The 22017-nt window shown below is 37.2% G+C and overlaps 1 long non-coding RNA gene across 16 annotated transcripts in view; it reads right to left on the reverse strand.

Moving 5' to 3' along the window:
- Window positions 1–22017, reverse strand: part of LOC125325307 — a 221711-nt gene that overhangs the window by 55787 nt on the left and 143907 nt on the right. For all 16 annotated transcript variants that reach the window (XR_007203268.1, XR_007203262.1, XR_007203265.1 and 13 more), the window contains one exon: window positions 21239–21375. This is a non-coding gene — a long non-coding RNA (uncharacterized LOC125325307). The remainder of the gene's footprint in view (window positions 1–21238; window positions 21376–22017) is intronic.

Here is a 22017-nt window from a genome sequence, read left to right on the forward strand (position 1 = left end):
GGTAGAAGAGGGTGAGTTATGGACTTATGACTAGACAGAAGTTTGGCCAAAAGAGCTTGCAGTTATAAAAAGAGTCATGTCTTTTGTAGTCAAGAGAATCCTGTATTATAGGTGCTTGTAAGAACAACATCCACAGAAAAAATCTCACCAGAGCTCATTTTATAGGCTTTATAATGGTGAAGAACCAAACAATCCCATCTTGGAATCAAACCCCTGGTTTCAGATAATAAAAGCATTTTGAAAATCAGTATTTAGACACAATTCAAAGGTCAATTTTTGCAAGTAGCACATCCTGCTGAAACTTAGGCTTGCCCCACTACTTTAAAAAAAACACAATCAGAGAATGAAATATCTCAAGGAAAAATTACTGTATCATGAAAATAGGGAATTTATAGAGATATACGCAACATTTAATTACGTGAAATAATCACCACATATTTATATTAGTCAGATTTTCCAAGAGCTCGAAGCTCCCCACCTAAACCCCACTTATCATGAGCTGAGAAGTTAGCTGTTTCTTATTCCTAGCTAAGAGCCATGGGAATTCCTCTGCAATCTATTGAAAATATCATTTGTCTATATACTGGTATCTACTTGACTAAAAGAAAGCTATTGAAAGAACCAATTCTGCTAGTGTTAATTTGCTACAACTTTTTTGTCATGCATGAACAAAAAATTGCTCTTCGATCCCAATAAAGCAGAAATACAAACTGCAGGAAACAATTCCTTCAGTCCTCATGGAATATGCATTAAAAGGTTCAACAAAAGTTGTTATCTCAGACCGTACATTTACTATTAAATTATTGATGAGCTGCTTCTATTGTCATTTGTACTTCTGTTACCAGAAATTAAAGCAAATACTAAATTTCTAAATACACCATGTCTAGAAATAAAAAAGTATTCATAGGCGCCAGGATTCCCTGCAGTCCCAAAGAGATTTTCATAACCTTACAGGTATCTTCAAGTCCTAGAATTTGCATTCTGCTTCTCGGCTCAGCTTGCAGATGTTTAAAAATACATGCAAACAGACAATTCGCTTTTGGCTACACATCTAAGAGGTTCAAACATCTGAATTATTCTGTCTGAGGTCAACTACAATTTATGTGCCAAATTAGGTTGAAATCGAGCTGGGAAGAGCTATGAAATACTGAGATCTTTGGTGCTTGGGAACTTGAGGCTATTTCTGACCAATGTGCATCCTCTCAGATCTTCTTCCAGGAAAAGGAGGCATTTTCAGGAACCAAATATGAAATATAAGCTTACAACTTATGAATCTGTAGGCTTCAGTCATTTAAATTTTGCTGTGCAAACAGATATAAAATGTGGATTAGAGTAGCAAAATTTTGTAAGAGTGTTCCTTGGATTTTGGAATTCTAGAAAACAAAGGATGCACATGCCATCGTATGCACTTGCATGCCAACAAGATTTGCAATAAAGACAAAAAGACATGTTTCCCTGGGCTTTAACAATCTATATCGCTATACTGTTTAACATAACCAGAAAATATTTTCCAGGAACTCGGGTTCAAGGCATCTAAGAGGTATACATCTAAGTGGTATAATTCCACCAAAATGTTGTTATAGTGTATAGATGCAGTACTAATTACATATATATATATATACATACATATATATACACACACACACACACACACACATATATATATATATATGTTTCAGTATAATTTAGTCAGTTACCAAGAGAATTAACATCCATCCCAACATATATGGGCTAATTTTTGCACAATTCAAAATTGTGAACTAGTAACTCAAATAAATGTACTATCTTTAAAATAATATTCCATAAATTTCTAAATGATGGAGAATATTTCATATAACTATCTCCTGAAATTTTTCAACACAATTAAGGTAGAGCTAAAGAAAACTCAAGTGATTCTCCTCAGGGATTCATGTTTAAGTAAATTCCCAACCCCCAACTGAAAGGCATTTTTTGCTTTCTATTTTCTTGGAACAGATAACACCAATATTAAAACTAGTCTTGGGAAGGGTCAACTTGAAACAGAATTAACCATAAATGAAAATGCTAATTAAATTAGCATTTTTTTTTCTTTACTAAATATACTGAACTTCGAAGTCCAAGTAGGGATTTTAAAAATCTAAAATAGTTATCAGCCTTCAGTATTGTTAATGTCTCTCCCACTCACCTCATCCCCACCAGCTTCCCAGTCTTACTTCTTCCAGGAACAGAGAAAAGAACAGTGAAAGAACATTGGGAAATGGACCAAGATGCACTTGTAGATATTTGTTTTAAGATTGAAGAACTCAACAGCATAATTCACTATGTGCCAGACACATTTTTCAGAAATAATTAGCATACTAGCATAATCCTGAAATTTAAGCCTCAAACATGCTTTAATGAGCTGACTCCAAAAATGTTCAAGATTCCCATCTATCAAGAAGCTACAGAAAAAAAAATTAGTCTAAGAAGTGATTTCTGGTATTTTTTCCTCCCTTTTAATAGAAAATCAAACTTCAAATAGATTGGATTCAACCAAAGCCCTCTTTCTTTACCAGTACAAAATTAAAAAGCAAAAAAAAATCATCCTTATCAGGGAGAGAAAGAGAGTCAGAATCTAATAAATCTATCTTGTCTGACACAAAATTACAAGTGTGACGCAAAAATCTAGCTAGTCTGACAAAAAATTAAGCTGCTCCTAGTATAACTTTAAAGAATACAAACCATCTCAAAAGCAAGAGAGGAAATCACAAGAAGCAGTTTCTAGAGGTACGAAAGTGATACCCCAGTTGGATTCATTCTGTAAGCACAGGGTGCGATGATAACAATGCAACTGAATCCCTACATGAGACTCAGAGCTGCATGAAGAGCAGAAGACTCTGGTAACAGATCCAACTTGCCTGATCACTACAGGTTCCTGATGAACACCTGTGCATTTCCTCCTTATGCAAATCAGAGGAAAAGGCCGAATACTATCATTTGAGAATTTATTTTCAGTGCAACCTTTAAGAAATACAGAACTCTACACAGAAATAAACATCTCATTTCTGGAGAAGAAAAATCCAAGCCCTCTGCAAGAATAGCTTTGCCAGTACTGTGTATGCTTGTCCTTGACCATGTCTCAGACCAGGCAGTTAAGGATGATTATAAAACTAGAGACATATTCCTCCCACTTTCTGGTTAAATTGGAGATTTAAACTTAACTTGAATGAGCAGCTTCATGACAGCTACATTTTATAGCCACCGTGATGTCTACCCTCCAAGAACCTCACTAATTCCATTTTTAACTTACAGCTTTGTCCTCCTTAATTTCTTTTTGCACTGAGTTCCACAACTCCGCTTCACATTGCCAGGAAGGGTTTTAAAACTTGTTCTTCCTGGGCAGCAGAAGAAACATTATCTGGCTCTTCTCTGGTCACCTTCTCCTCACATGTTCTGGTGTAAGGAGAGCCAAATCTGAACTAATTGTAACATAGGACAGGGAGACTTCTTTTTCCCCCCAAATTCTTGTTTCAACCCGTTCACCCTGTGAACACAGCAGTAAATTCCTCTTCTAAAAAACTCTCTCCTTCCAGCACGCTCCTGTCAGGAGGCTTATGACTGCTCTAGCAGTCAGCCCTGGTATGTTATTTTGGTCCACAAGTCTTACTTTCCTGAGCTGACACCTATATCTAGTTATGACTCTATTTAAATGAACCATAGTATTTGTGAGCATTAAAGTCACCACACAGGAAAGCCCTCTGACCTGCTAGCTGATTCCTTTATCTTAACAAATGTTCAACCTGGCCAAAACTGCCACTTTATACACAATCTCAAGAAAGCTGAAGGCTCAGGGACCTCTCAGAAGAGGTAAAAAAAACTCCTCTGAGGTACAGCACATTTGCCTTGAGCCCTACCAAAAAGAATAAAATGGAGGGAAAGGAAATTGATGGAGAATGATAAAGTTTAAAAATAAGACATAATTTCTTCCAATTAGAGAGAACTGATGATAACTGAACATTTGTCTATATTTCACTAGATTCATTAAATCACTTAGTGTGACGTGGAAGATATGATAGTTATAATGAGATGGCATAAAGAAGGGAAAAAATAAGATTGAACAGTAGAAAACACCATCAGTCAGTGAGATTTGTCTTTAAACATTCTCAGAAATGTAAATTGCATTGACAGAGAGGACCATCTCTTAGTTTAACTAAAGATAAGAAAAAAAAAAACATTTAAAGAGATAATTCCACATGGAGGGGGAAAACAAATTAAATATATTTTCCAACATGCTTCTGTGCGTCTCTTCTAACAAAAGCTGTGCAAATCTGACCTCAGCCTGAAACAATCTCTACAGAGTTGCAAATACTGATGGATGGCTATCATATACTCACCAGGCACACAGTCCTGTGGAACATGGATAATTTGAGGGAGGAATCAGATTAGCTCAAGTTGCTTCAAGGCCCCCTCCTCTCTCTCTGACTCTCTCCCTCCAAGGGCACTATCTCACGTGAGTGCAACATTCCAGAACAATGAAATTGGTAAAGCAACAGAAGAAAAACTCATGAGGGTGGATTAAAAAAAAAAAACTTACACAGAAGCAGAACCAAGGCTGCAAAATTGCTTCCTAAATGTCTCTTCCAAAAGAAACATACAGAGAAAATGTTAACATTTTCTCCCCACACCCTGAAGGTGCCCTGCAGTAGTCCTACTGTAAGTTAACACTGTTCCATTTCTACACACATGTGTTAGGACCTATCACATGAGTATCTAAGCGAATGGTATCAAAAATGTTATCTTTTTTTCCCTTAGCGTGACTCATGCCAGCTGGACTAGTCTAAAAATTATTAAACATCATTAAATATATTAAATTTAAGCTTAAATTGTGCCAGCAGGGCTAGTTAAGAAAATAAAAGAAAAAATAATATTTTAATTAATTATGTTCCCAGGTTGTGGTGCTGGGTGCTACCCTCACTACTTTCATACAGTCTCAATTATTTCCATGAATGGATAGGTATGTCTACCAATCCTTCTGGCAGCATTTCCACTGCTGTTGCTTGGCGCAAGATTTAAAAGGAAATCCAGGAAAGTCCAGAATGTGCTATAAAAATTAGGAAGTATTTAAGCACCTAGATCACCTTCCCAGGGGACCTTCCACACTTACCTGACTTAAACTTCATGGACTGTCCCTGGAAAGTGCCCTGCTTTCTGTACTGACAGCAGTATAACCCTACTTTTTTTCTGACATCTAAGAGATACTCAAAATAGCAAGTTCTTACCAGCATGGTGCTGTGGAAGACAAATTTTAGGACCAGAGGGATTATTTTACAGCAGTAAAAATCTACTGAAAATTGGTTTTACATATTATGGTACCTACACCATTGCAACATACAATATTTTTATGAGTATTCTAAACACATACCTGTATATATGTACAAACACAGCAAGCTATAGCAATTGATGTGTTTTGTGGTTGGTTTGGTTGTTGTTGTTTTTTATGAACTAATGATGTTTATAGTCTTAGAAGCTTTTCAACAGTGACAAATACAGTATTTGAAAAAGTCAAATTGTGTATTGCATGTCAAATCTAGCATGCCTCTGGGAGGACAAATCAGCATGTGTTACACTTTCAAGTCTGCAAGCACAACTGTTAAGTATATTATGATCAACAGGAGGAATGCAGAGTACATCAAAGGGAAAAATAAAACTCCTGGTAGATAGTAACCATTTTCTTCTTTTCTGTAAGAAATACTAAGATGCTGGAAATTGCTCATACTTAAATCACTATTAATTAAAATAAGCCTTAGCTACTCCTTCCTCAATGCCCTACTCCTTTTCCTCTCTCTGCTTCCAAAACACGACTGAGAAAAGAGATGTCTGTGTAATGGAAACCTAAACAACTTCCAACAATTTGAATTTAGAAGTAAATTAAATTTCTTTGGTTTACACTATAATGGTGCTTCAGTTTTGGTAACTTTTTCTAAAGGTTACTGAATTTTTGTACGACACTTTAGAAAAATTTTTGCTAAATGCACAGAGTTCAAATGCCCTCCTTATGCCCTTTTCCAACAAAATAACTTTTCTCATTCAACTTAATCAGACACTGTTCTCTGCTCCCACTTGTCCACACAAAGAGATTTTTTTCTCTAAAATTTCAGAAGTGCCTCTCAGCTGAGGTATGAAGTGCAGGAGTTTATTCCAATTGAACTTTACCTAAATCAACCAACAATGCTCCCAGTTCCCACAAACAGCTGATTTCTGATCTTTGCCACCACTTTGTTTCTCTGGGGAGTTTTCTCAGCAGCATGACACAACCACATGTTCATAGACATTCCCATCAGATACACAAGTGGCTTTGGGGAGAAAATAAAGACTCTGGGTGCAATATGAAAAATAGAAATATTCCTGCACACGTGACAGGACAGAGAAGGCAGAGACCACACTACCTCTGCCCCAGGTTTCCCTGGATTCCTAAGGCATTGGTCAGAGGGATAGAACAGGACACCTCAGTCTGAGAAGAGGCACACAGATGCAAAAGGGTATCAACTAGCTGGTTTTCTCATTCTGGTTTAGCATCAGCATGGATGGGGACTGGCATATTATATTAAGTTGTGGAGTTCCCACTTCTCTTGAGTGTACTATTTTTTCTTTATTTTTAATTTCTTGATAGATTTTTAAAAATTGATTAAGAAGCTGAGTCACAATCTCATCTAGCTTCTCTAATCTAAAGGTTAATACAAGCATCCAAGCATCACATTAACATAATAGCAGCAAAAATCAATCCAGCATGAGACTGAAAGCACTAAATTCACCCTTAATTCCAATTACAGCCTGTTGTTCAAGTTTTAAATTTTATGTAAGAAATTGATACAATCATAATTTCCTACCTCCTAAACCCTTTCAGGAGAAAGCAAAAAAAAAAAACAAAAAAAAGGAAGTAAAACAGGGACTTGGCAAAGAATTCCCCTTTTCACTGATACATGATGACCTTCTTCTAGATCTTTCTTGGAAAAAACTTTATAAATTTTTTCTTGAAATATTCTAATGTCTACATTAGAAGTTAGTGTAGGGACAATGCTGTGAAGGATAAAGAGAAACAAAACAGATTAAAGGGAATAACAACCTAGATCTTGTTTGCAATATGAGTACAACACACCAAAAAGTATTTCGAATGCAGTAAAATATACATGCATTTTGCCACAGCTAATATCTGGTGCAAGTTCACGGCTTAGAAAGAGCCTTTGTGCCATCCTTGAAGTTACTGCATTCAAAAGGACGTAAACAAGAGTGGAAAAATACCTTTAAAATGCATTTCACGTTTTCTTCTAGTCCGAAATTACAATTACTACGCACTTTGTAAGCCTGCAGCCAGTTTTAGTAAACTGCTACTTACAGGTCTTGCATGACAGCCAACAGATGAAAGTGGTGAGTGAGAGCTCTCATTCACTGCTGCCGGCAACCCACTGCCTTTCTGATTTCTTTCTTCAGAAACAAAGATTAGGTGGGGGAAAATAAGGTAAAGGGTTATTTTTAAAAGTCCTTATTTTCAAATCACTATCCAGGAGCTGGCTGAGTTGCGCTCTTATTAGCTGTCTCTCATCTTCCACTTCTGTCTCCATAGAAACCTTGCAGCAGCATCTCCTGCCTCACTAACCTGAAGTTTCAGATTTGGCTGGTGCCAAGCCTGGCTGGGCAAGCTGGGGGAGGATAAAGGCAGCACCCCTCCAGTGCTGAGGTTCATGCTGCTGGCCCCGTCACACAGAGACTTTGCGTACAAAACAGAGAAGTCACCTCTAACCCATTGCACAGACTGAGGCAGAAGGCTCATCCCAATCCTAGCTGCTTCCCTTTTCTCCATCACCCTTGCACAGAAGAATACATGATGATTGGGATTACGTAGCTCAGTATCCCTCCCTTTCACTTATTTTCCAGACTTTGTGGGTTTTAGTTTATGAACTTTTTCTTTTACCTGCTTCAACTTTTCCATTGCTATTATCCCAACTGGAATATACTAAAAAACTGACATTTTGAGATGACAGCTATGAGGCACCAGGTGGCCAAAACCGAGTAGTCAAATGCAAAAGAAGTTCCTACTCTCTACAGACTGCCCAAGGGGACTACTAAAAACTCCATGATGGGGAATTGCTCTCATCAGAAGGAGAGGGCATGTTCAGGGAGACAGTCCCTCAGAATGGTTTCCCCTGCCAGCCCCAGTTAATCTCATTTCATTTGAGTAAATTGTTCTTAAAATAAAAAATCTCTGCTCTCGGGCACACAAACAGGAAGAAGTGGGTTACGGAAACAAAAACACAATAACAATGTCTAGCAACTTGCTAACAACAAGGGAGACTACGAAAACACTCAGCACCGCGTAAGGGGTGACAAAATGTATCCTGTGAAAACCCCAAGAAAGGAGGGGCTATCCTCCCATGTTTCAGAACTACTTCAACAGTATACGAACACAGTTTCTTCTCTTTGTAGCTATTAGGCCCTGCAGACAGTTTCTGTTCAAGAGATATGTGCACAGTGTGCCAGAACTCTGAACAATCTACAAGAAACAGAACTGATTTTTTATTTTGTTTTTCCAATGTATTAAAGCCTCAACCTCTATATGAAATATGTACTTACTGAAAAATCAAACCATGGGTTACAGAACAGATTTGGAGCTTTGGTGGGTGTGGGTAAGTCTAGAGGTTGCACAATAATACATACACACAAAGAGTAAGTAGTAGATATTCCTTGTCTATTGTTTTCAACCAAATGCTAAAGCAAATTGACAATCCAGATGCGTGTTGCTGTGCAAAGAATGTATCTGCATATTGGTTTTTATTGTATCTAGAGTTGTGAAGAATTTCTAAATATAAAGAATGTGTAAGGACAAATACTAGCTTTTAAGTCCATTTCATGGACATGGAAGGTGGTGAACAGAAAGAAGAAATGTCAGATTTGTGCAATAACAGTTTTGAACCAATGTGCTGAATGCAGATAGCAGTGACCACAAGTTATTGTCGAGATGATGGTTATTTTCTGTGACATCAGTACACATTTAATCACATTGGCAAAATTTTTTGTCCAAACCATTTAGTAGCTCCTGCTTCCAGAAAGAAATTTTCTAAAACCATGCACTTCAACCTACTAGCAAATAGTTTGTTTTCTAATAAAAATTTTCAAAGGTGTAATTTATGGGGAAATAATACTCAGTATTATGCTTTTTTTTTTTTTTGGTGTCTGTTTCACTTCACTGAATGTTAGGTGTGAATTTGTGTTCTCATCATAGAAAGAAGAGCAGTCTGCTCAAATCAGCATTGCTGGTATGGGACAATACAGTTGCCATCTGTGTCAATGCAACAACCCTGCCAAGACACGCCAAGCTCGTAGTTTAATTTGACAGAGAATCTTACAGTGCCCCCATCACACTCACTCTCTTTCAATTTACCATACTTCCTCAGTGACGGAAACCAAATGTTAAACAGCAAAATGAAGGCTGGTTCAGTTTCCAACAATGAGATCATTTTTCAAAGCTATGATTTCCAGCTGAGGGCCAAGTGAAGGTCTTGGATGCCTTCATTCTCCATTCTTAGATGCAAAGGCCCTGCCACAACAACAGGAATGCAAATTTTTAAGAAGAAGATATTAAACAGTAATAAACATAATATAGCTACACGAGTTATTTGTAGAGATCATGTTGCTGCCCAGATAGTATAATTGCTCAGCAAAATTGAAAAATTTAATGTTGAAAGCTGAGAATAACTCTACAAAAATTAATTTCTTCATTCAAGTCAATGCCATCAGCAAGGACTACACTGCCACCATTTTCTGATGCCACAGGCCCAGAGGAAAATGACAGCTGTTATTGAAGATGATGATTTTGTAGAAGTGCTTGAGGATTTACTAGCACAAAATGAAAGAGCAAACTTCTACCTCTTTAAAGCAGAGGGCTGGAATCCATGCAATCAATAACAGTAGACTGAACAAAAGCAGAAGAAGCTAAAGGAAATACCTTGACAGACTAGAAAAAAAAACCCACAGAGGTAAGAGACACCTCTGGAAAATTTAACCTATCAATTTTAGTAGTGCACCTGCAATTTAATCACAGCATGGCACATTTAGAGCATTGAGAATTGAAACTAGAATTCAAGGGGGTCTACATTCTCATTCAGGTTTAAGGGAATAATATCTTTGTCTAGCAGATTGACCTACAGACTGTTCCAAATGCTGTTTTTACAAGAAATGACACTAACAGTGTGGAGCAAGAAACACCAGATCAGATCCCTTTCATGATGCAAGTGGAGAGAAGAGAAGCATCCTAATCACAACATTATTTGACACTCAAAATCACCAAGGCAGATGGCTTTTGCTCCAAAAAGTGCAGGAGCAAGAAGGGCAAGGGAGTGTAACAGAGCTGCCTGTCCACAAACACTGCTTTAGCTCCTGCTGAGGGCCCAGGATGGACGCAGCCCAAAGGGCTGAGCTGCACTCTCCAGCCTCGTACCCTGCTAGAGCTGCCTCTCCAATGCAGACACCAGGATGTGAGCAGCCATGCAGTCAGCTGGATCAGGTGATTGATCCATCTGAAAACTAACCCTACAAGGGAAAGAAAAGGAAGATCAGTTTTCAGTTGATCAGCAAAGCTTTACAAGCTCTTTCTACAACAAAGAGGAGACAGGACCAGCAGTTTCTGTGGTACTGCTGGCCCAGGTCAGCAAAGCTGCTGCAATGAAAGGCTCCTGCTCACTCCTTCATGCACACAATCATAGTGCTGCTAACCAGGTGACCCTTCCTCAGGCGCTTCACATCACAGCAGTATTTAGTTTAGTGGAGGACAGCTTGGCCTGCAGTTCAAGTAGATTCAAATTACAGAGCAAGTGGCCCAAAATATCTCCAGCCAAAGAGATGGTAACTACTTCTTCCTTGCATTCTGAAGAGAGAACAATGTGTCACCCTGTACTTGGAGCATGAAAATATTTGATATAATTGGTCAACAGTATGATCAAGATGATTGAAGATGATTAAATTGACAGAGAGAGAAAAAACGAAGTGCTCTTGCTTAGCCAGGCTCTGGTAGAATGTATTGATTTACAGCAAACAAAACAATGTGGGAAATAATATTCAGACAACCTTGTGGGTATATTTTGGTTTCCAGCTCATTTCAACAAAATGGATGCTATTCAAAGCCACAATTCTCACAAACTTTAAGTTAACCACACACACATTCTCTCTATATAAACACACAGAAATTAATATTAAGATTATGATAGAGGGTATAGAATTATCAAATAAACAATAAGAGAGGAACCAAAATTAAGGTTGATGATGAAATCAGAACTGGACCTCATTATCCATGTTTAATTACACAACTGTCTTTTTTCTCTTTTTGATAGGACCCCTATCTCATTAAGTGCACAGGAAGACCATTACTGAGTAATGGATTATTTAATACAAACTACTCTCAAGCATCTTTGGTCTGCAGAGTGATATACAGACAATACCCACAATGAGAAGGAGAGGAGGGATGACACATTGATGATACCTGGGTCAACCATAAGATGTTGAAGGGGTTTGTGCTGTTCATCATCAAATTTAAAAGTCCTCCTCTGTAGGCAAAATAACAACATGAGCCACCCAGACACTGAATCCTCTACAAGACTTTAGTCAATAAGATATCTCAAGAGAGAGGCAAGAACTGTGGAGAGTCATACACTGAGCTATGGCAAATTACACCAGGAAATTAAGAGTAAGAATGCATTAGTAGCTGAATACAAATGCATGTGTGACAACAAACATTGACTGTGATAGAGACAAATATGTGGTGTTTGCTTGTGCGAGAGCAAGAGGATTGCCCCCAGCCTCAGGTGGGTGACTCTGTTGTCCCAGTTGAAGGGAAGAGGAGCCAAGGCCTTTTACCAATAAACCCAATACTGTGCTCAGTATTTATGGCCAGGGGCAAGAGCAGGCTGGGTAAGACAGACGTTATCTGGAAGCTACCTCATTTGGTGTCCCCAACATGTGAACTGTGCCAAAGCTGCCAGAAAGGTCAGAGGAAAAAAAAAACCCCAACACATTTAGTTTATAATTCCTTTGCATTATTTTACTAGTGCATGACCTACTGTAGCCTAGTAGGCGCAGAAAAAACCTTAGCCAAAATTAGGTGTACCTTTGAGAGATTTATTCTTGTATAGTTTCAGCTTCATCCAAAATTCAAAAAATCAGGGGAACTGGTTTTACATGTCACAGCTTGCTCACTCTTGGTACATGTGAGAGAATATGTGTACATGTCATGGAAAACATGAGGGAGAGAAAAGGAAACCAGCAAGATTTATGATTATGCACTTATTTATACATATTATGACATATTCCTTTATTTTGCTTTCAAAGCAAACTGTTAGTTAACAGTTCACAGTGAGCATATCCAAAATATATACATGTTACTGGCAAGATTACATGCAAAATCATGCATTTAATAGAGCAAAAATACAGGGGTTTTTCACTCTTTTACCTTTATTTCAATACCTGGACTATGAATTAGCTAATAAGGCAGCTGTTGACAAGAAAAAATAATGATTTTATTCACAGATGACCACTGATTAAAATAAGATTATAATTTTTTCCTGTTTTCTTGCAACAAATTGCAATTTGATGCATCTTACTTATATATTTTCATAAATGAAAAGTCTGCTACAAAAATTAAAACTGTACTGCCAGTAAAGGAAACTTTTTTCATAAGCTGAAGGAACTCCCAAAAAATAGTAATGATTTTTTCCTCTCAGGTATTCCACCGAGGTGGTAACGACAATTTTGCCAGTTAATCCACACTCTTTTATTATGATCTACTGAAACACAAAGAATGTCTGCATTCTCTTCTTTTAAGCAGAATTCTGTAGCTTTGCAGAGAGTACTTCATACTCGCATTTTAGATGACCAAATTGTAACAAGAAGAGTAAGGATATACTGTGTGTCCTGATCCTACAAACCCTTACTCCAAAAGCAATTTCTGCCTCTGCAGTAAGAAACCAGTTAACTTAAACACAGGTGTTCAAAAGACAAAAGATATAAACCCTTCAACAAAGCTTCTTTAATCGCTGTCCTATCAAATGAAAAATTTTCATTAAGATTAGTGAACTAGCTATTCTTTCCTTACATTTGTAGAAACAAATAGTAAACACTTAAATCACATTATAGTAAAAATAACTTACTCTTGATTAGTATTTTTAATTTTTTTTTCTAAGAGAGTTCTCTTTAAAAACATGGTCTTTTTGTTTGGTAGTGCTTATATTAAATCTCATAAATCTACTTCCAAGTGCAGGACTGATTTAAGAGTTTCTTATTGTATAAAGCAGACAGTAGGTGAACCCTGGACAATTACAAAGCACCTTTACCAAAAAAAAAACCAACCAACCCAGGTTAGTTCTGTAACTAACATCCCAGACCATTTTTAGCAATAGCTGCTAATAACTCTTAAAAGCCCTGAAGCAGTAGCACAATTGTGAACTAGCCCCAAGGAACTACCTCTGCAAATTCTGCTATCAATCTGATGCTGCAAAGCAGCTCAGTATTTCCAGAAGCCTTTGTAAATTCCATCTCTGAGAATTGATTTCAACAACTATCATCTACTGAGTATAGGAGGAAAATCTGTTACCACTGTAGATTCAAATTTTAAAAATCCACCTCAGGAGGACTAAAAATTGCCTCAGTTAAAATACTAACCCTCACTGTAGCCTAATATCGAAAATAAGCTATGAAAAGAAATCAGGCTTCTGGAAATACTACTTTTTCTTCTAATACACTAGTTTTAAAAGGCATACAGCTGAAGAAGGATTTTTGTCCAAAGCTATACAGAACTCTATTATATGCAGCTATTCCTTACATTTTTAAAAAGAAAAAGTTTTTGGTTTTTAAACAATACACTTATTATACTGTCTAAGTATAGTAAGTACTAAGATCAACAATTGATCTGATTTTCCCTCTATGGACTAGTAAATCTACTGTAGCAAATTTTGCAGGAGCCATATTAACACCCAGCTTCATATAGTTTTATGTATTTATTACTACTCTATCTAAAAAAAAACCTAACAAAAACACCTAAATAATAATAATAATAAGAAGAAGAATGACCAAAAACTCAGCAAAATATTTTGCTTTTACTACTGTGTATTCCATATCACATTTGTTCAGTGTGTGTGCATCTTGAATGGCTACCAGCAATTTCCATGCAAAAAAATTATTACTCGTATTATAAAAACCATTCTATATTCTCAATTACCTCTTAGAACAGCTTATACTGAAAAAAGTTCTAATATAGATGAAAGACTAAGCACCACGCAGAACCGCACAAGTAGTACATGTCTGGAAGTTTCATAGATCTGCTATTATTCGAAAACAAGGAACTTGCCTAGGAAACTGAGAATTTCCTGCAGCTAAGACACAGTTTATTTGAATGCAAATACTTCTACTGTTAGTAATAACAAAGTAGCAGGCAAACAGCATAAGAAATCATATTCGTGACTTTTTAATATCTGTTCAGTGTAAATAAATTCATAATTGATCAATTATATATTCAGGCGGGGAAACACAATGCTAGCGTTTCATTGTCCATGGACACGCAGTCTCATCACCAGAGAGCACAAATGAAATGCTAATGGCAGAGAAGATGAATGCCAATTTCCTTCACTTTGCTCCAACTTTCAGTGGCTCTCTACAATAAAAGATAGCTATTTGTGGAGACTGGCTTGTTCCATACCATTAACTCAGAACAAAACATATTTTTAGTGGGACAGCAGTGTTTACTTGTAAGAACTGATGAATTGTACACCACCATTTATCACTTGTAGACAAAGACATTCAGGCACAATTTTGGACATAAATCAAGGTACATGCTCCTAAATAAAAAAGGGATTGCTTAAGTCCCTAAAACTGCATAGATTGAGGTCAGATTGGCCATAGCAACCAAGAATGGTACTTAGGCCTTCAGTAAGACTTAGCAACCAATAAATGAGCTCAGATCTCTTTTCATCTCCACTGGTGTGAAAGCCAAAATTAAAAAGATTAGATCACGCTGCACCCATCACAATAGACTTCACAGTGAAAAAGTCATTTCTAGCCTTTGATTCACATCCAATAAATAACATTCATCCCTTCCATAATGAAGAACTTTCAAAGTAAATTGAATCTCCATAGTGCTGCTTTCCCTTGCTGCACCATATTTACATAACAATATATCACAGGAAGCTCAGAGTGGATCTTGCAAATGGAAGACATGTCTTTAGCACTGATTACACTATACTCAGCTTTAAAATGCTTGCCATTTAAACATAATGCACTGTAGATTATAATAAATAATAAACAACACTTTAAATCTTGCGGTATGAAACTTTGACAATTTCAATATGGAAATTTCATAGTAAACAGCTCCCTCCCCCTTTCCTTTGAGTCTTTCCATTTGAGGATATCCAGCAAATTCTACTTTCCAGGAGCACTGATCATACTATCTATCTGTCTCGCGTTTCCAGGAAAAGGGATAGTACATTATTTCATTTTTACTGCCTCTTTTCACACTGTTCCTCTTCTCTTTTATATATCTTTTCAAGTACTCAAACAATTCTTTTTAATGTTCCAAACACATCAGTAACCTATTACTCCAATCTCACACAAAGCACGAAGTATTGCTCGTTTTCCTCTCCCTCGAGCAGTAGTTATTTGTAAATAGGTGAAGCTGATCACAGCTGCAGGAATCTAACACAGATCTAAGACATGAAATCAAAAAACACACCCAGCAAATGTTTGTGTTGTATTGCCACTGTACGCCCTGTATTTCCCATGCTCAGCTTGTCATTATTAAAACTGGATTGTCATTCCCTTCTTACTGCAGGTTGCATAAATTGATGTTTAAAGGAGTGTTCGACAGAAATATATCGAAACAAAAATTCTACACCTAATTAAAAACATGCAGGAATAATTTCAGCCCTCTGCAGCAACAACTCATGTAGATTATACTATGTGAACTCAGCAGGGAACCTCATTAATTTTTAAAACTCTCTGACCCTAGTGCAGTTAAGGGTGTAAAAATAATTACAAATTAGGGTTGAGGGAGCACTGTTTTAATATTGCATGTGGGCTATCAGCTATACAACATTTTATCAGATATGGATATTTATGATAGCTAAGCATAATTTTAACATAGCCAAAATAAATTTTAAAAATGCAAATATCTTATATTTTCAAGTATATAACTATAGTAGCCACCACTTGCACAAAAAAAAAGCCTGTCTGCAAACATTCTCTTAGCACAAAGCACGACAATTACAGATTAAACGCTAGTAACAGCCTGGATACGGCAGTAAACTGAGATATTTCTATAACAAGGCATGTTTGCAATCTACCAATTTCTAACTTATTTAGAAGGCTATAAAATACTTGGCAGAGGGTATAAATAGTCTCTCTTACCTAAAACTTGTCAGAAGAAAGATCCTTCTTCATTGTTGTCACCTCCAGTGCCCCCTCTTGCCACCATGGAGATTGGTTCTGCTATGTTTATTGCTCTGTGCCTCAGTTACAGCCGTGACACTAATCTGCCCGCACAGACCAGCAAAGGGGTGTGTGTGGGTGTGCGAGTGTGTGTGCGTGTGAGAAAAGAGAGCCTGCTGACTTCAGGACTGGGAACCTAAACCTCAGGCCAAGTCAAGGCTGAATGAAAATGATCAAAGCTCTGTCCCTCATCAGTAGAGTAGACAAGATTTCTTTCCCCCTCCCAATGAGAAGTAGGGCTGTCATTAGGGATTCCCACTAAAAAGCCTCTAACAGAGGCAGACCTTCTCCAGACTGCTAGTGCCTGCCCAGCAGCCCGTGCAGAATACAGGTAGCTATTGTTCCTGAGACAGATATGTAGCCAGCCACTCAGACTCTGACAGATCTCAACAAACCAGTGAGCCTGCCTTCAGTTTAACTCTTTATTTACTAGCAGTTCACTTTTTACAAAGATTTCCTTTTGCCCTGGAGAGGAAGGGACAGGGAAGGGAAAAAAAGAAAATCAGTAAATTGTTCTAGCTTTGTTAAGAAAACGGTTTCATGTACATAGGCAGGAATCCTATGCAAATTTAGGAGTACTGACTTTCATTTTGAAATCTCATCTAGTCTGGTGCTGGACAACACAGCAGTAGTACACTCCAGCAGTAAAACAGGATTCCAGTCCTGTAAGGGAAATAAGTCCTACTCTGCCTTCCTCTGAATTTTCATAATTCATGGGGATCTAAAACTGTTGGAATAGATAACATGCATCCTTGCTCAAATAATCTAGGTATTAAGAAACAGAGAAATTTAGTGCAAAAGGTTCAGCAGTCTTTCCACTAGACATACATTTTAAGCATTGACTGAAAAAGAAGTTAGCATCTCCAGGACAAAATTGTGCTAGAGCAAGTAAATAGCAATTAGTTGGCATAAAAAGCAGAGATACTCATTTCAGTCCCATAGCAGTTATATATTTCTATAAGGAGATTTTATTTGCATAAAAATTTCTGGGTTTTTTTTTTAATTTTATATGACATGGAGCTTAAGCATTTATTTGCAATGACATGGCCAATGAAGCTGTTAGAGGAAATATCCTGACATTTACACTCTGTGCTTGACTTTTAGGAAGTAATGCATTTTTATATGAAAAGCTAATCATTCTTCACTCTGGATAACTATTGTATAAGTTCAAGCCAGGTGCAGACTTGAGCTCTAAACCACTTTTTTCCCTTCTTCTGTGTAAGTCAGTCTTAATTCCATTTGAGGCAGATTGCAGTATGATGTGTATATGCATGGGTATGCTTGCCTTAGGGTGGGTGGCTTGGGTTGCTTTAAGGCAAGTTTAAGGTGTAAAGGTTGAAGATTACCAGCAATGTTTTCAAGTGGCAATACAATCAGATTTATAAAATGCACAGTTTAAAAAAAAAAAAAAAATTGAGACTGCTAACACAAGCGCAAATTAGAGAAATGATGTCAAAAGCAGTATTTTACCCTGACAGACTCTATCAACTCAGCCTTCCTACCCATTACAAATACACAATCATTTTATCAGCAACTTCATGCTAAAAACATGCTAAAAAAACTGTGTGTGCTTTAATTTGAAAGTTGCCAGTGGTCACTTTGGAGTGTTTCAAAGCAACCTTTTCTGCATGTTTGAGAATTTAATTACATTCCTACCAAAATGCCAGGCGTTCAGAGCCATTCAAAATTCTTCCAGTGCAGCAAGGAAACAAACAGACAAATAGGAAAGCAAATCAGTTTTATTCAGTGTAACGCCCTGTGTGGCAGAATACCTCTAGTCTACTCAGTGCATTTTAAACAACCAGGACTTTGCATTCAGAAACCTTGTTGCTGTTTAATTCCAGAATATCTCTTTCATATCAATTGGAATATAGTCCTTAATGACAGACATAATCTTTGGACAGTACTTTTTATCATCAGTTTAGGTAAATGCCTGGCATTATATAGGAAAAAGCTTTCAGTTACAAATATGTTTGCAATTTAATAGTGTCCTTAAACAAAAAGATTAATTTATTATGAACTCTGCAGCATTGTGCACCAGTTTCCCTTCTATTGAGGAAACTAGTAACAAACTCTTGCCACTAAATGGAATTTTAAATTTCTGGAGAAATATATGCCAGGAAGATCTTGTGCTACTGGTGTACAGCATGGAAAAGCTGTGAGAATGTGGCCACGTTACCGTCTGGAAACACCTACCCTGCCCAGCACGTGTACTCCGCTGCCAAAGGGAGACCACCAGTACCATGCCATGGAAAGCCTGCTTTGAAGCCCTGCCAAGGACCACGTGACAAGCTCCTGAGCATGGTCACATTTGATTTCAACCTCTGGCAAGGCCCTGCTAAGTGTTAATAACCCTGGGGTATTTCACCCTGAATCAAGAATCCCACACATCTTCCAGTGCTGTGTTATCCTGGTATGTGCTCATCTGCTGCTGGCTTGCTATCTCCATGAACACACACGCAATTCAAAAGCAACACAGTATTACTAAATACCCCTTTACAGGAGGATGAGAATGAAAACTTTCTGGAGAGAGCTCTTGTTGGAGCTGGGCACGTCGTGGGAAGACAGCGAAGCTGGCACTTGATATGAAGGTGTGACCTCCTCCTCTTCCTCAGAAACCCTCCCTGCTTTTACTGGAGCAATCCCCAGGCTGCGTTCATGAGGGAAACATCTTTCTTCAGGTTTTGAGACAAGACTGGGGAGGAGTATTCTGTCCAAAGACTTTCAGTCTTTGGAGGTCACCTTTGAGAGAGACAATGGCCACTCTTCCCAGTCAAGTCTACCCCAAGTCACCGGTAATAGATGTCTTGCTGTAAAGTACACATTATGGGATTTATGTAAAGGATGATGTTTGTATACACTGATTAGCCTTAGGTTTTTTTTTTCTCTCTCTCATCTTTTTCTTTTATTTTAAACAACAAAATCCACACAAGCGCAAAGTGGAAGGGAAAAAAGGGGCCACTTAAGGGGGAGGAAAAGCAAGGCTTTTTCCATTTTGCTTTTTTTTTTTTTTTTAATTGTACAAGTCATCTACTAAAAGCAAGCATTATGGGCACAACATTGGGTAACTAATCTCATGTACCATGGGATACTTGAACAGTTTGAATTGATTTCCCAAAAAGAGAGCATAAAGAAAGTCAGGTATGTCGTGCATAACAATTCTGCATCTGAGAAATTTGCTTGAGAACAGACCGCTGGAGTCATTTCTTTCAGCTAATCCACACAGCCCCACTTTGGCAAACAAAGGCACACACCAGTGTCACGTATCCATTTTCCTTTGGAGGTTCCATTTTAATGATTCTGTAGTAAATATCTTTGTATTGAGAAATTATTCGTACCAGCTATGAAAAAAGCACTGTGTTTCAGTAACTGTCTTAGAGAGGTGAAATGCACATAATGTATTCAAATATGCAACCTCAATTAACCTTTTGCCTCACTTTGCGGACAAACCTATGTATAAAAAGTGAGCTCTCTTGGTGATCAAAAGTCAGTTTTACAACTTCACATTGTTTGTGGCTAGTTCCCTACAGAAATGAATGTAACAGGAGGCAATCTTCATGAAGTGCAATTCAAATTTAACTCATTGTTATTCTTGATCTTCATTTCCTTAATATAAAAGCTAGTGTAAACCATCATATAAGAAAGCACTGATTTTTTTTTTTTTTTAACGAAAACTTGTTTATTTATTATGTGGTAACTAGACTTCATTTATCTCAGAAAATACTGAAAAATATAAGATAGCAAACATAAAGATATAAAAATATTTCTACAGAAACCAGTACATATTTTGCTTTGGGTGTAGGCAAGTAAAGTATATAGTTTAGAAAGGAACTTACGATTAACATACATTGAACTATGTTTGTATACTGCAATATAAAACAACCTGGAATTACAGTTGATAAAGAATCCTTAACCTTTCCAAAATTTGGTATGTATATTATTAACGAAATTGCTCTTCTTTAAAATGCTGTTCTAAAGAGCACAACTTTTTTTTCCCTCAACTCTTTCACAGAAACATAATTAGAGTATTGCATTCTCCACTAGATGCTTTGTGAAAGCAAGTGTCAGGGATTACGACTCAGCAAGATAATTACAAACATTCTACATAAAGGCATAGGAAACCAGCATCAGAGGTACATTTCATCAGTTCACATTCCTCCTACAGATTACACGTTTGATATGTGATCTGTTGGAGAAAATGAACAGAAGGTGACAGTATCTTCTTTTTTGTTCTCCCCCAATTACTTTAGAGTTAACATCAGCAGAGCAAAGCACTGTTCAAATATATCCTTTTCTTTTTGTAAAGTTTCAGACTCTGAGTTCCAAATACATACTTTGTAAAGCTTCCCTAATGAGCCCAAACATGAGCTAACTAGTAGTACATGAATTATAGCAACAGGGCACATTCACACATGTAGAGTGAATTAAACTATCTCTTTTGATAAAGTTTACTTTTTAAGTCAATCTTTTATCCAGTCCCATATCAAGACAAGAGATAGAATAAATAGAACGAGATATTTTCTTTATAAAATCTCCAAACAAAAAGCCCACAAAACATACCCCAAACCCCCAAAACAATATCAACACTACCCCAAATGTGTTGAACATAAATAAGATTCCCCCCACACACACACTTCCTTAAGAACAGTGATTTAACTAGGCACACTACATCACAGATATTCCAGTTTGACAATTCACTTGTTAGCAGGAATTAACATTTATCACTTGTTTTCATCACCTTGGATGGATGTGGACTTACCGTTTTAAGCACTGATCCCTGGGAGCTGCTGCTTTTTGAAGGAACACTTTTTGAAGTAAAGTAGCTGGATGGAGAAGGGCAAGTCAGGACTGCCCCTGTAGCTTCAACCTGCCGTGGTTAGTTTTCTTCCTTGGAATCTTTTGATAAAAGCCAGAACACAACCTGATTTATTAATGTAGCAAAGTCATTACAATTCAGAGCTAAAAATGTTATTGGACTTCCCTCCAGCTAGTGCTGTTTAAGCAAGCCTTTAAAAAGCAATTTAATTCCATTCCACAAAGTCAAATTTCCTCCACAGATAATTGGTTTTCATTGTATGTATAAAAAGCTGCAATGAAGCCAGTAAGTCAAACTATATCTTTTCTTACAGTTATATTTTTTACTGAAAGACTGACCTGCTTCTGACAGGATTGCATTGTCTCTGTTTTTCTACTGTTAACCTGGAATCTTTCTGTTGGTAACACAAGCACACACTATAGTAGCATTCACCAGTGTACTATGAAATCCGAATATAATCAAGAATTCTTCTGGCCTCTCACATTTATAGCCAAATAACTTTGTGTTGTCAGGTGTCATAGATTAAATCTTCATATATAAACTTATTCAATAGGAGTTAAAACATTCACACTGTTTTGAGACCTTGAAACAGTCGGAAAATACTTGCCTGGCTTGGGTCATTACCAGCGTATTTGAAAACTGCCATTCTAAAACAAATATTAAAGCCTGGTTTTGTGTATTCATATATAATATACAATAATATGTATTACCCGTGGGCATAT

This window comes from Corvus hawaiiensis, chromosome 4 (genome assembly GCF_020740725.1).
Source record: "Corvus hawaiiensis isolate bCorHaw1 chromosome 4, bCorHaw1.pri.cur, whole genome shotgun sequence".
Lineage (NCBI taxonomy): Eukaryota > Metazoa > Chordata > Aves > Passeriformes > Corvidae > Corvus > Corvus hawaiiensis.